Source organism: Paroedura picta, chromosome 13 (genome assembly GCF_049243985.1).
Source record: "Paroedura picta isolate Pp20150507F chromosome 13, Ppicta_v3.0, whole genome shotgun sequence".
In the NCBI taxonomy this organism is placed as follows: Eukaryota; Metazoa; Chordata; class Lepidosauria; order Squamata; family Gekkonidae; genus Paroedura; species Paroedura picta.
This window is the reverse complement of record NC_135381.1, coordinates 27721529-27734133: the sequence shown is the minus strand read 5'-3', so window position 1 is coordinate 27734133 and position 12605 is coordinate 27721529. Positions and strand designations below refer to the sequence as shown.

At 42.0% G+C, this 12605-nt stretch overlaps 1 protein-coding gene across 10 annotated transcripts in view; it reads right to left on the bottom strand.

Annotated features, from left to right (window-relative positions):
- The window catches only part of GRIA3 (glutamate ionotropic receptor AMPA type subunit 3), a 224019-nt gene that overhangs the window by 141331 nt on the left and 70083 nt on the right, over positions 1 to 12605 (bottom strand). The window contains exon 1 of one of the 10 annotated variants that reach the window (XM_077308703.1): positions 1590 to 1718. The exons of the other annotated variants lie outside the window; for them this stretch is intronic. The gene's annotated coding sequence lies outside the window, so the exon portion shown is untranslated. Of the gene's footprint in view, positions 1 to 1589; positions 1719 to 12605 lie in introns of those variants that run through there. 10 annotated transcript variants of the gene reach the window in all.

Here is a 12605-nt window from a genome sequence, read left to right as displayed (position 1 = left end):
ACCCATTACATTGTCTTCGCAATGACCCCATAGTGCAAAACTGAAGGAGAATGGAAGGGAAGGGGGAAATCGAAATAACAAGTACTCTGATTACTATTGATACTGCCACAATTCACAGTTCCTTTGAGAAGGTCCATAGCTCAGTAGTACAGCTCATGTTTTTTATATATATCCAGTTTTGCCAGTTGCTGCTTTGGTCATTCTTTTTCCTGCTTCAAGACAGATGGATGGAATGTCTGAACTCAAGCCTCTGGCATACACAAACATAGTTCTACACATTCATGACTGCAGAGTTGAGTCTTGCTATCCAGAAGTGATTTTATAGGCATAATCGCCACTGGCATTTGAAAACCAACCATTTCTAGTAATTATATATCTTATTGCATGAGATCCATGAAAAAATAATTGCCTGAGATAGAGGCTACAACCTTTGCTGTAAATGCATGGTATTGCATTCCCAAATATCATCCCTAGAACATTCATTACTTCCACAAATAAGAATATTTAGGTTCTTCAAAGCCTGTTCAAGCTATTTCAGTATAAGTGGCCATGGCTTAGGAAGAGAGAGAAAAATCATGCCCTTGGGTTATGGCATTCCTTTTTGTCCAAGTCCCCTCTGCCCCTGCTGGCCACTGCCAGAGGGTGTTGCTCATCTTCGGACACCCCACCAGGAAGAGTTTCGCAGTCCTGCAACCCAAACGCAAACCGCTAGCCCTCCATAAGGCCTACTCTGCAGCCTTCCCAGGGTTCCCTCATTGCCTCTTTGACCTACATGAGCCCCTGGCAAGGGCAAACTTCATATAGTTTGCCCTTGCTGGAATGTTGTTGCTTAGCTATCTTCATCTTCTGTTATTGGCTCTTAATTTCCACCACCCCTGCAGTTGCACCCACCCCATCAAGGTTTATGGGTTATCATACTGCAGTGCTCAGTTGAAGATCTCTGGGTTGAGACCATTGTGAAAAAAGTGGGCCTTGGCAGCATCAGTCAATGCATTCATCTTGCTGGCCAGCCGGCATAACTCCCCAACATAGCAGGCCATTGATCAAACCCTCTGCTTCAGCTGCTGAATCTGGTTGCAGGTCCAAGTCACCTTCCTTGGGTCTTCAAAGCAGTCCCAAAGGGCTTGCATGAAGAAGTCAAAATTGTGCTGCTTCAGGGTCTCCATGACATATGGATCCACCAGCCACTCGGCTGGATCCCCCTCTAGGTAAACGCCCACATAACACACTCAGCGTGTTTGAATCAAAGGTGCCCCCAAACTCCCCTATGAACAAGGCCACCTGCATGATGAAGTAGAACATCCTCTCCATTGACCCATCAAATCCCACAGATTCCTCGTGACCTGAGGAAAGCCTGAGATTACCAGAGGGGGCTGAGGGAGTTGGGTCTGCAGATGCAACTGAGCCCCTTGATGTGGCAGTAGGGATTGGGCCAGATTTCACATAATATCCTTGAGCTCCTCCACTTCCCACCAGCAATGCATTGTCTTGTGCTAAGAGGCACTAGGGGCACGACCCACCATGTCATCCCAAGTCCCGTACTTGTCATACATAGGGAATGCATAATGGTCATAGTTCTTTCAACAGACCATCATCCTTGGATTCATATCAGATCTCTGCCACAAAGAAACTCCTCCTTTCCAAGATGGGGTGCTCATTGTCAGTGTGGAGGTCACCAGTTGTGTCCCGGGAGTCCACAAGTTCCCTTCCATCTGGATCATCACCTCCTTGTTCAGGTCCTTGGCATCTCCACTGGGGGCCACATGATTCTTGCCATTCAAACCTCCATCACTAGAGACAGACATGATTATGTGAACTGTGGTGACTCAAGGATTATTAGTAAAGGAAGCAATTTGTGATGATCTGATTAACCCCCCCTCCCCGGCTTCATTTATGAGAATAAAAATCTTTATTGAAAGGACTTGACATCACAGAAACCTTATTAAGACTAAAGAGTCTAATTAAACTACTCTTTTATCTAACCTTTACCCCTGGTCCTTCTCTGTGACAAATGGTTTGAGCACCATGACAGTCCATGTGTGAAGGTGCCTGATGAGATTTAAAGTCCTGAAGATGACTGTTCCCAGGTATATCATAGTAGGGAAGCAGGAAGCTTGAGGGCCAGGGCTAGCTACATTCATACATACTGTAGTCTATAACAAAAAGATCAAGAAATGAGGCTGAAGACTAAAAGGCCTCATATAGCCCGGATGGAATGTATGCAAAGGTGATGCCACAGGAATGATCACTGACAACAATCGAATCCCAGAGCAGGAATACACAATGTAAAAAGTCTTGGCATGTAGCATCACAAATGTACCTCCCAAGTACGACATGATGAAAGTACAACATGATGTAGCATGACACAAACATAGCACCAGTATTACATGACAAAAGCAAAACATGATTTTGACAAACACGGGGAAATGTTAGGCGCACCATCAGCAGCCAAAAATAAGATATAAAAACAGATAGAATAGCACATTTGTTTTTTCTCCACCCATGAGCCTGACAAAGCTATTAAATCCATGGCCACAATTACACATGCCAGAAGGAGATAAACATGTAGGGTTCTAGGTTACCATCGCTTGGGGTCATCGACTGGAGTAATGACAGCTGAGAGCAGCAGAGCCAGCAGTCTGCAGGGGAGTTAGGCTTTTGACTGTGCCGCAACTGACTGTATTTGGAAGTTTTTATATGTTTTTATATTTTATGTAAACCGCCATGAGCCAGCTGGGCCAAGAGTGGTGGTCTATAAATCTAAATAATAATAATAATAATAATAATAATAATAATAATAATAATAATAATAATAATAATAGTATGTTCACCATCCCCCCCTTTCTAGCCCTCAGTAGTTTGTTGCTAATCCATAGTAGAAGTATAATGCATTTTCATGCCAGGAATAAAGAAGACAGGGATAATTCATCACTGCATACTTTGAGATTTTAGTCAACCATGGAGCAATAAAGTGGAGTAGTCTTCATATCCAACTCTCAGCCATTTCCTAATGTCACTCGCTGTAAACACACAGGGAAATGACTGCAGGGATTTGTTATAATTTCTCATATTTTTTTTACCACATTTAAGGAATTACAGGAATTTAGAGGACAGGAAGGCCTGGAGGATCATTGTCCATGGGGTCGCGATGGGTCGGACACGACTTCGCACATAACAACAATAACAACAAGGAATTACTGTCAAATTTCCATGCTAAATTGTGGTATTAACATTACAAAAAATCCAAACCATTTCTTTGTCAACAGTCCCGCCTCCTTATCTTTTTCAGATAACCCCACAAATATGTTTTTGTTTCAGACTCAAGATAAGCCAACACTCCTCCCTCCATTCCCCCCCCCCAATTTAGCAAGCAGAGAAGAACCCAAACTGAGTTTTAAAAATCAACGCACTCTATCTCCTAAACCTCTTCAACCCCTGTAGTGAATTTGGCAGCATGTGTGGCACAGATATACAGAATTAAAAGAACAGGGTCTCCTCAGACACTTGTTTTATAATATAAAAATAGAAGAGAGTGATTGCTGCAGGGAATGCATCTGGCTTACTTAGGAAGCCAGTTCTTATGATGATTGGAAGAACTGCCTGCAAGAAAATGGACTTTAAATTTAGAATGCAAAAAAAAAAAAAAAATTGCTAGGAAAGGCAGTGAGTTCTAAAGATATCACATTTATGACACAGTTCCGGGAACAGGATAAACGTTAGTCTTTGGCCTGAGAAATCATACATATACTTGAACAACCATCTTTTTCCAATTCTGTCTTCCCATTGGGGTCTTTTGGATGCCATTTTAAAAACAGCAGCTAGTGGGACTGAATAGTGTTTACATTTTTCAGGAGTCCGTCCCACTTCTGCAGTGTTCAGTGTGAGCTAGAACTACAGACTTTAGTTCATGCCCTCTGATGAGTGTTCCTGAACATTAAAGCACAAGCCAGAGACAGAGCCTGCCCTTTCTTTGGTAGGCAAATCAAGAATAGGGTTCTTAGATTCACATGGCAGAAATGGGTGCATTCAGAGTCACATAGAATCATAGGATAATAGAGTTGGAAGGGACCTCTGGGGTTATCTAGTCTAGGGGTAGTCAACCTGTGATCCTCAAGATGTTCATGGATTACAATTCCCACGAGCCCCTGCCAGCATCATGGGAATTGTAGTCCATGAACATCTGGAAGACCACAGGTTGACTACCCCTGATCTAGTCCAACCCCCTGCACTATGCAGGACACTCACATCCCTATCACTCATACACTGTAACCTGGCACCCCCTTGAACCTTCATAGAATCAGCCTCTTATCCTTCTGTTAGCAAGAAAATGCAGAGAAAGAAGAGAGATCTTCTTCTTCTTCTTCTTCTTCTTCTTCTTCTTCTTCTTCTTCTTCTTCTTCTTCTTCTTCTTCTTCTTCTTCTTCTTCTTCTTCTTCTTCTTCTTCGCTCTACTCCCAAATCTCTAAGAATTTTTCAACCTGGAATCAGGAGCTCTAGTTACAAGCATGTATCTATTTCCATCTCTCAAATGTTGGAGTGTATGCACTCTCATTAACTTCATAGGCTTTCTTTCCAACTAAAAAATGCAGAGTTGTTCCCACTCCCCTTCTTCTCTGTCATGTAGAAAGAGAAAGCCAGCTTTAATGCACTCTATCTCCATTTCAAATTCATTGTGGATAGAATGGGAAATGCATAAGTGGGTTGTTAAATAAGCAATTTCGATAAGTTACAACAGAGCAAACAGCGATATAATATTCTCTAAAGGAATGCTGGCCTCCACAGGCTCATCTCCTTAAATAATTACTGCTCATTAGAAATGCTTTCTACTTTTATTCACTTAAGTTTAATATTTATTTCAAAGTAAAAAAAAAAAAGAGGACACTAATCATTTTAATTTTAGCCTTTCTGCTGGAGAGAATTTAACAGTGCCATGGATTTGTCTTTCTGACAGTGCTGCAGAAGTCAGGGCATAGTTTAGAATATGCCTATGGTTTCTTCATTCTGCTGTAAATCCCTGTAGTAGGAGGAAGCTAGAATTTTCTAGGTATCATCTAGGCGGGAGAGGTGATGCTTTTCCATCTAAGACCCCAGGGCTTACAACTGGCTACTCTGCAGCTAGCTCTGCAGGAGAGAGTGGGACTTAAAAATATAAGCTCTTAATATAGCACCCTCTGTGAGGTTCAGTGGAAGCTCAGAGATGATTGTACCTGTCCAGTTCCAACCATGTTCCTTCTGGGGATGAGGAAGAATTGTAACCTGGTTCAGAGGACATATCTGTGAATAATGAACGCATGAGGAAAAGAACCAACTTGTGCTCCACTGCACAAGTGCATGCAACATGCAAAGATGGGCACATAATTTACACAAGTACCACTGGATATGAGGCTCTTGTCATGTTAAAATTAACTACAGAAAAACCAGGGATAGGAGCGCATTTCATGACTTTGTTCAAATGTGTAGGCTTGTGCATCATAGGCATGTTCACACAGCTTTGAGGTGCAGCAGATAGAATGCTAGATTAGGATCTGAGAGAGCCAGGTTTGAATCTCCACTCTGCCATGGAAGATCGCTGAGTGACCTTGAGCCACTCACACACTCTCAGCTTAAACTTCCCCACAAGGTTGTTGGGAGGATAAAATGGAGGAATGGAAAACACTGTCAGCTGCTGAGGAGAAATGCAGTAAACAATGAGCCCTCAGTCCAAAATTCGGAAGAGAAGAAACTGATGATGGCTATGTGTTTTTTTCAAAGCACAGAGTCAAAACTGGTTCCTACTAGGCAATCACTTTGTTTTCGTATTTTCTCCCTCATATCAATATATGGTTTTCGTATTTTCTTCCTCATATCAATGTATTGTTTTCGTATTTTCTTCCTTATATCAATGTATTGTATACAAGATGGTAACTTTAATTTTTGTTAACATAGAAAACACTTACGTTGTGTCACTGAAGAAGAAAATACAAAAACAAGGTGATTACCTAGGAACCTGTTTTGACTTGAAGCTTTGAATAAACCGGTTAATCACAAAGCCATTGTCAGTTTTTTCTCCACTGCTCTGTGGAGAAAGGCAGAGTATAAATGAAGCAAAAGAAGTTAAATCAATAAATTGTTGTCTGAATGGGGTTTATGTGTACACACACTCCTTGAAAGAACTCTGGACTTTCTGCACCTCCAATCCTCCCTCTTTATTTGGTACACAAGAACAATGGACTTTTCAGTAGAGTCTACTGAATTCGATTGAGACCTAACGAGTTATCTAACATGATTTCCCCTGCCTCAGCTTTTCTTTACCACGGCTAACCCATTTTTTTGTAATCCAGTTTCCAAAACAGGACAGACTCTTCTCAAAAGCAAAAGAAACCCTGTAATTATCAAGATTCTCTAGGCAGAAGGCATGAGCACTATATGGATACAAAACCAACACAGGTGTCGAATAAATGTATGCCCCCACCCCCCCAAGTTACTTACTGAAACTATCATACCCGAATAGAACTCTGCATGCTATGTGGAAAAGGCAAACTGCAGGAGATTTAGAAATGTAAAGGCCAGATAGCTAAAATGAAACATTTTCAGTCCAATTGATCATGTGTGGGGGAGTAGAAAACCTGTTAGCTGACACCTTTCTGCACTTAGCCATTGCAAAGAAATAACACAGAAATCTGGATGATCCAGGCAAAATGGAATAACCAAACAATAAACCATACTTTGTGCCTTGTGCCTCAGGGTTCCATTAGAGGACAGTGCAGCAACTACTGCGTGAAAGCAGATTGAGTCTTATTGCTGCAAAAATGCCCAGAAGCCGTTAAAACAAGGCAGTGCCCATATGAAGAGTTCTGCAGTGAAAAAAAGGAGTCAGTCCTCAAAACAAAAAAATTCTCAACCCTCTACCACTGATGTGGGTCTCATGCAGCAGCCTAATTGCTTGCTGCCACTTGACAGAGAAAGTGTGTGTGTGTGTGTGTGTGTGGGGGGGAGATGGGGAGGTAAGCAACATTTTGATGCTATTGGTGAAGTCACTGCCCTAGCACAATGCTTGAGTTCAGAGGTCCCCAACATGATGCCCGCCTCTTTCTGTGCAGTCCTCCAACCTGCTTGTGTGCCTCAGACCCATACTGTTCTTCCTGCCTCAAGAGGCACCATCTACTGCTGTTCATCCTGTCCCTTCCTTGCAAAAAAGATAATAGCAACAATGTTTGTTTTGGTCTGCAAGGTTCCTTCTGTTCTTATCCTCCATAATAGCATTTTGGCCATTCTAGGTGCATTGCTAGCCAGCAAAGCTCAGGCACCCACAGCACTCAGCTTTTCAACTCGCCCTCTCTATGGATTATCATATTAAAACTATGTCTGTATATAAGGAAGGTAAGGATGCTGTGTGAATGGGTTCAGGAGATGACAGGTCTGCTTTTGCAAGAAAGAAAGAAAGAAAGAAAGAAAGAAAGAAAGAAAGAAAGAAAGAAAGAAAGAAAGAAAGAAAGAAAGAAAGAAAGAAAGAAAGAAAGAAAGGAAGGAAGGAAGGAAAGGAAGGAAAGGAAGGAAGGAAGGAAGGAAGGAAGGAAGGAATAGGACAGTAAAGGGCCTGGTTTTTTGCAAAAAAAAAAAAAAAAAAGGATACGGTTTAGCAGACTGAACATTTCTAGAGGTTCCACCCATCAAAGCAAGTGGCTTCTGAAGTTACTGGTTAAATTGCTGCTGCAAGCAAAAGCATTCTTCCTTCCACGACAAGAGGTGGTTGCTCTGACTTCTGGCCTTGCTTGCTTCTGCCTCTCCTCCCTTCCTCACTCCAGCCAGGAGTCTTTTTATACATTTGTGACTGCAGGAGCCGGTGAGTGGCCTTCTCTTAGCAGGGAAGTTTATGGCATTCCCCTTTTCACATCTTCCTCCAGCCAAGTTCCCCTCCCTTTGGCTGCCATTTTACTTCTCATGATTGAGGCTCTGGCAAGCAGTGATGTGTGTGTGCACACTGCCTATAATCTGAAGCCAACTTAATGGCATACCCTCTGTTCCAGGTGGAAGGCTGCCCGCATTCACTCTTCCTGTCTACTTGCTCTTTTTTGGAAGGCCCCATTCGGGGAAGGCGGTATATAAATATAAATAAATATATATATATAATTAAAATGTATTAGCGGGTGTATATTTAAAATTCAAGGGACTATATTAAGAAATAAATCTCATATTATTCAATGTACTCAGGATTGCAACTCTACCATCTGGTAGGCCAGATTCATAATCCATATTTAAACAATTGTCCCTATATAACCCAGTGCTTCTCAGAACTGTAGTGGATTGTGGGGGGGGACAGGGGTCTCTTCTCTTCTTTGGCATGGTTGAATTGAATGATTACTTTTTCTCTAAATAAGCATGTTAATAACTTTTTCTCTAAATAAGCATGTTAATAATTTCATTACATTTTGATTTAAGATGTGGCCCTCTCTAGGCACTGGGTGCACTAATGAGGCCCCAATGTATCAAAAGCTTGGGGACCCCTGCTCTAGAATTTGAAAAGCCATAGAGATTTGAGAGAATTGTAAAGCATTGCACTAAGGTGACCAGATTGTCCCACTTTTGGAGGGACATCTGGGGGCACCTGGCAAATTGTACTTGTGTTGAAATTAAAACATATATATTACAATACTATTTTTGCGTTCTATGCGTTCTGAATCTTTCTGTTGCTCCATATAGACCAAATTTCAAGACCCCCCCCCCCCCCCCGTCAATGGTGTCCCGCTTTAACAATGCTGAAATCTGGTCACCTTACATTGCACCCACAGGAAAGCTGGTCTACTTTCTAAGTTACATCATGGTGTCAGAACACCACCTCCAAACATACCCTTACCCTCCTAAACCAACCCCCGGTTAGCAGTGGTGGGCTGGCAGCTCTGATGGAACCAGCGATGCTTTCAGAAGTGAATAATTGTAAAAATTAATAAAAGGAGACAAACTTTGCTCAAAGATGGGACATCATGGATTTCAATAGTTTGCTTAGGAAGCTTTGGTGACAAAGTATAACTTATTCTCTAAGCATACGCAGTATGTCAAATGCAAACCAAAATACATTTTAAAAAAAAAAGCTGTGCTATCTTCCTTATCAAGTATTTGTTGTTGTTTTTTGCATTCCTGAGCTCTGCTCACAAAGCTGAAATTTATGTAGCATTTGAGCCACTATGCCATCTTTATTCTAGTCTTGCATGAAAAGCTGAAAATTATGCAGAAGTTTGAAGGAAACTCATGCATGAAATTGGTAGTTTAGTCTGCAACCTGCCAAATTTGAACAGAAAGCTCTCAAACTGTGTATTCTAGCTTCTGCCTTAGTTTAGGAGACTTTGGGATACCCCATCTCAGTTCAGAGGAAGATCTGTGTTCTATTCACTATGGCTAATAAAACTGGCACGTTTCCCATTTTTGTACTAAGTGGAAGTTGTATCTTTGAACAGAACCCGTGAGTAAGCCAACAAATCTATTCTAAAAACTAGATGGTGGTAGTTTAATAATGTTCTTTTTGAGATATGATAACTTGGCTGGCGATTGTAATATTGGCCAATAATTCATAGGCAAGGCAGTATAGCTCACCAGAAGAATGGAAGCTTTGCACACAGAAGGTTCCCAGTTCAATGCCTGCCCTGACAGCTTGGGTTCACAGATCTTGGTTTCAGGATGCTGAGGAAAGACATGCTAACAGATACCACCTAAAGGCTTAATTCATGCTGAGGCTCAAATCTCCTTCCCACCACCTGGGAAGGATGAAGAACAGATCGAAAATGCCCTTGGATTGGTGCAGAGTGCAAAATGAGTAATTATGGAGAGGCTAAACAGATCATTAAGTCAGGAATCCAGCCAAAAGAACTCTACCATTTCTTGTGCTAGAAATAAAATCACCGAGTTATTCTAGATAGATCTGACTCTGTATACAGCAGCTAGACATTCATATATGGACAACCAGTCAGGTGAGCCATCAGAAAATACATTTTTGCTGTGGATTAAGACCTCAGCAAGAGGCTCCACTTCATTCAGTAGAATTAAAGTGAGCAGTAAAATGACTTATGACTTTATTTCCAGGCATTAAATTGATCTAGTGATTAGCTGTTCCTAAAACACTGTATTGCTGATCAAGTGGCCAGCAGAGTCAAGTTTGCCTAGAGGCTTCTCAGTGATATCTTTTGTCTACAGACCTCTGACTCATCCTAAGCCAATCTGCCAGAGGAAATCTTTTCCCCCAACCCCAAATATCTAGTGTACAGAAATCACCAGACACCTTTTGAGATATAATGGTTTCCCTTCTTTAAGCCTATTATCACCCATTTCCTTACCCAGCCATTTCCCAATGTCTAACTCCTGGAAAATTCCATCATGCTCTCATCTTGCTCCCATCATGTGCCAAGCACGACTCCCTCCTCTCAGAAGGGTACAAAACCCTTCCTTTGCCAAGCCAAAATGTGCTTCTGATCCGGGATCCATTCAGATCACCCTTCATGCTGATGGCTGGCTGTGTCGTCTCTCTGCCTAGCCACACTCCAGAACTGGTAAATATCTCCCCTGATTCCCAGCAACTCTTTTTCCTCAATAATTGCCTGTACGATAGTCTGTTAGTGTGCTTAATATATGTTTGTCTACTTATTTTATTATAATAAAGATTGTTCATTATTTTATTACTATTTGTTGTCTGCCTGGAGTTCTAAAGGGTTCAGTTACCTGGTATACATAGGCATTTGATCCTTTCAGCATGCTACCAACCTCTCACAAGCCATTCCCCACTCCATTTGGTAACATCAGGCATGGTTTGACAGTACATAAAGGAGGCAGAGTAAACACATCACTAATGTCTACTAACATGGAAGGAAGCTTAGACAGTGTTCATGTCCCTGTTTTTGTTTGTGAAACGATGAAGGACATCCCTCACCTATGAGGCAACCTGCAGCCAGAGCTCTTTAAAATAAAAACAGAGAAGCCACATGGCTTTGCAGGGAGTCTGGTACTGGTACAGGGAGTCTGGTACTCTCTGCCTCCCTTTGTCCAGAAATCATACCACTTCTATTGTAAAAACATGCAGAGTTCAGCATTTCAGAATGATATCCATCATCGAACAATTGTGAGGAGATTGTCCTTGTATCCAACCTGGGCAATCTGTAGGAATTTTGCAGAAAAATTAAAATAAAATGGGGATTTACGGATTATGGAGGATTAGAGGTGAAAGACAAGAAGGAACCTGTCAGTCTTTTAATTCCTATTTTCCTGGCCTATTCCAAAACAAATTAAACATTTTCCCAGGATTTTGCATTTAAGGCATGCAATGAAGAATGTCTTTATGACAAGGGCTAATATGGCACCGAATTCCAGAGAGGTGGCATGATTCTGCACTGACCAGGCCACATCGTGCCGATGTCCAAATGAAACTTTCTGCAACTGGACCTAATTTCCCATTCTGTTCAAGCATAACTTCCCTGTGTCAGCCAGTGAGCACATCTCATTAATTCCCAATGTCTTAAAAGGAGGACAACCAGCCAACTTTTTTTTTAATGAAAGCAGCACAGAGATTAATGTCTTCAACCAAGGAAGGTAGTTCAGTCAATATGTCACAGATCAGGGGGGTTGAATTTTAGCCCAACTGGAATTTGACTGTGGCTCTGACAGCCTGGGCAAGTGAGGCTGGGAGATGATTTAGCTGATTATGTCATGGGGATATGTGAGGTTGCCAGCCTCCAGGTGAGGCCCTGAGTTTTACTTGTCTTGACAGATCTCGATCTTATAAGTAGTATCACTAGAGGAAATAAAAGCTTTAGAGCAGGGGTAGTCAAACTGTGGCCCTCCAGATGTCCATGGACTACAATTCCCATGAGCCCTTGCCAGTGGGAATTGTAGTCCATGGACATCTGGAGGGCTGCAGTTTGACTACCCCTGCTTTAGAGAATGACATCACATCCCCACTGAGCTACTGATGGCAGACAGGCTGTGGAGGGACAGAGAAACTTGGCTATTACTTAGTTCCAACTTGCATTTTTTTCAGATCATTGCTGTGGGGTATGAGAACAAATTTCATAGAACCATAGAGTTGGAAGGGGCCATACAGGCCATTTAGTCCAAACCTATGCTCAATGCAGGATCAGCCTTAAGCATCCAGGATAAGTCTCTCTCCAGACATTGCTTGAAGACCACCAGTGAGGGGTAGCTCACCACCTCCTTAGGCAGTTGATTCCACTGCTGAATTACTCTGTGAAAATGTTTTTCCTGATGTCTAGCTGACACCATTGTATACATTATTTAAATCCATTACCGTGAATCTTATCCTCTGCTGCCAACAGGAACCATTCCCTACTCTCCTATAACTTTTCAAATACTTAAAGACAGCAATCATGTTGTCAGAACCCTGTTGTTTCTGCCATTATATAGAGTATCAGCTCTGTAGAAGCTGGAACAGCCTGTCTCCTTTCACTTTGTTTATGGACCCTGATGTACCTTCCTGCACTCCATCCATTCCCTCTTTCTTACCCCTCAACGGCCCTTCTTCTCTTCTTCTCCCCCTTTCCCCTGGAGCAGAATTTCTTATCTGAGAGTTATGGCTATTTGATGTTTTCCCATTTTTACTGGATTCCCATGTGGGGGGAGCAGGGTTT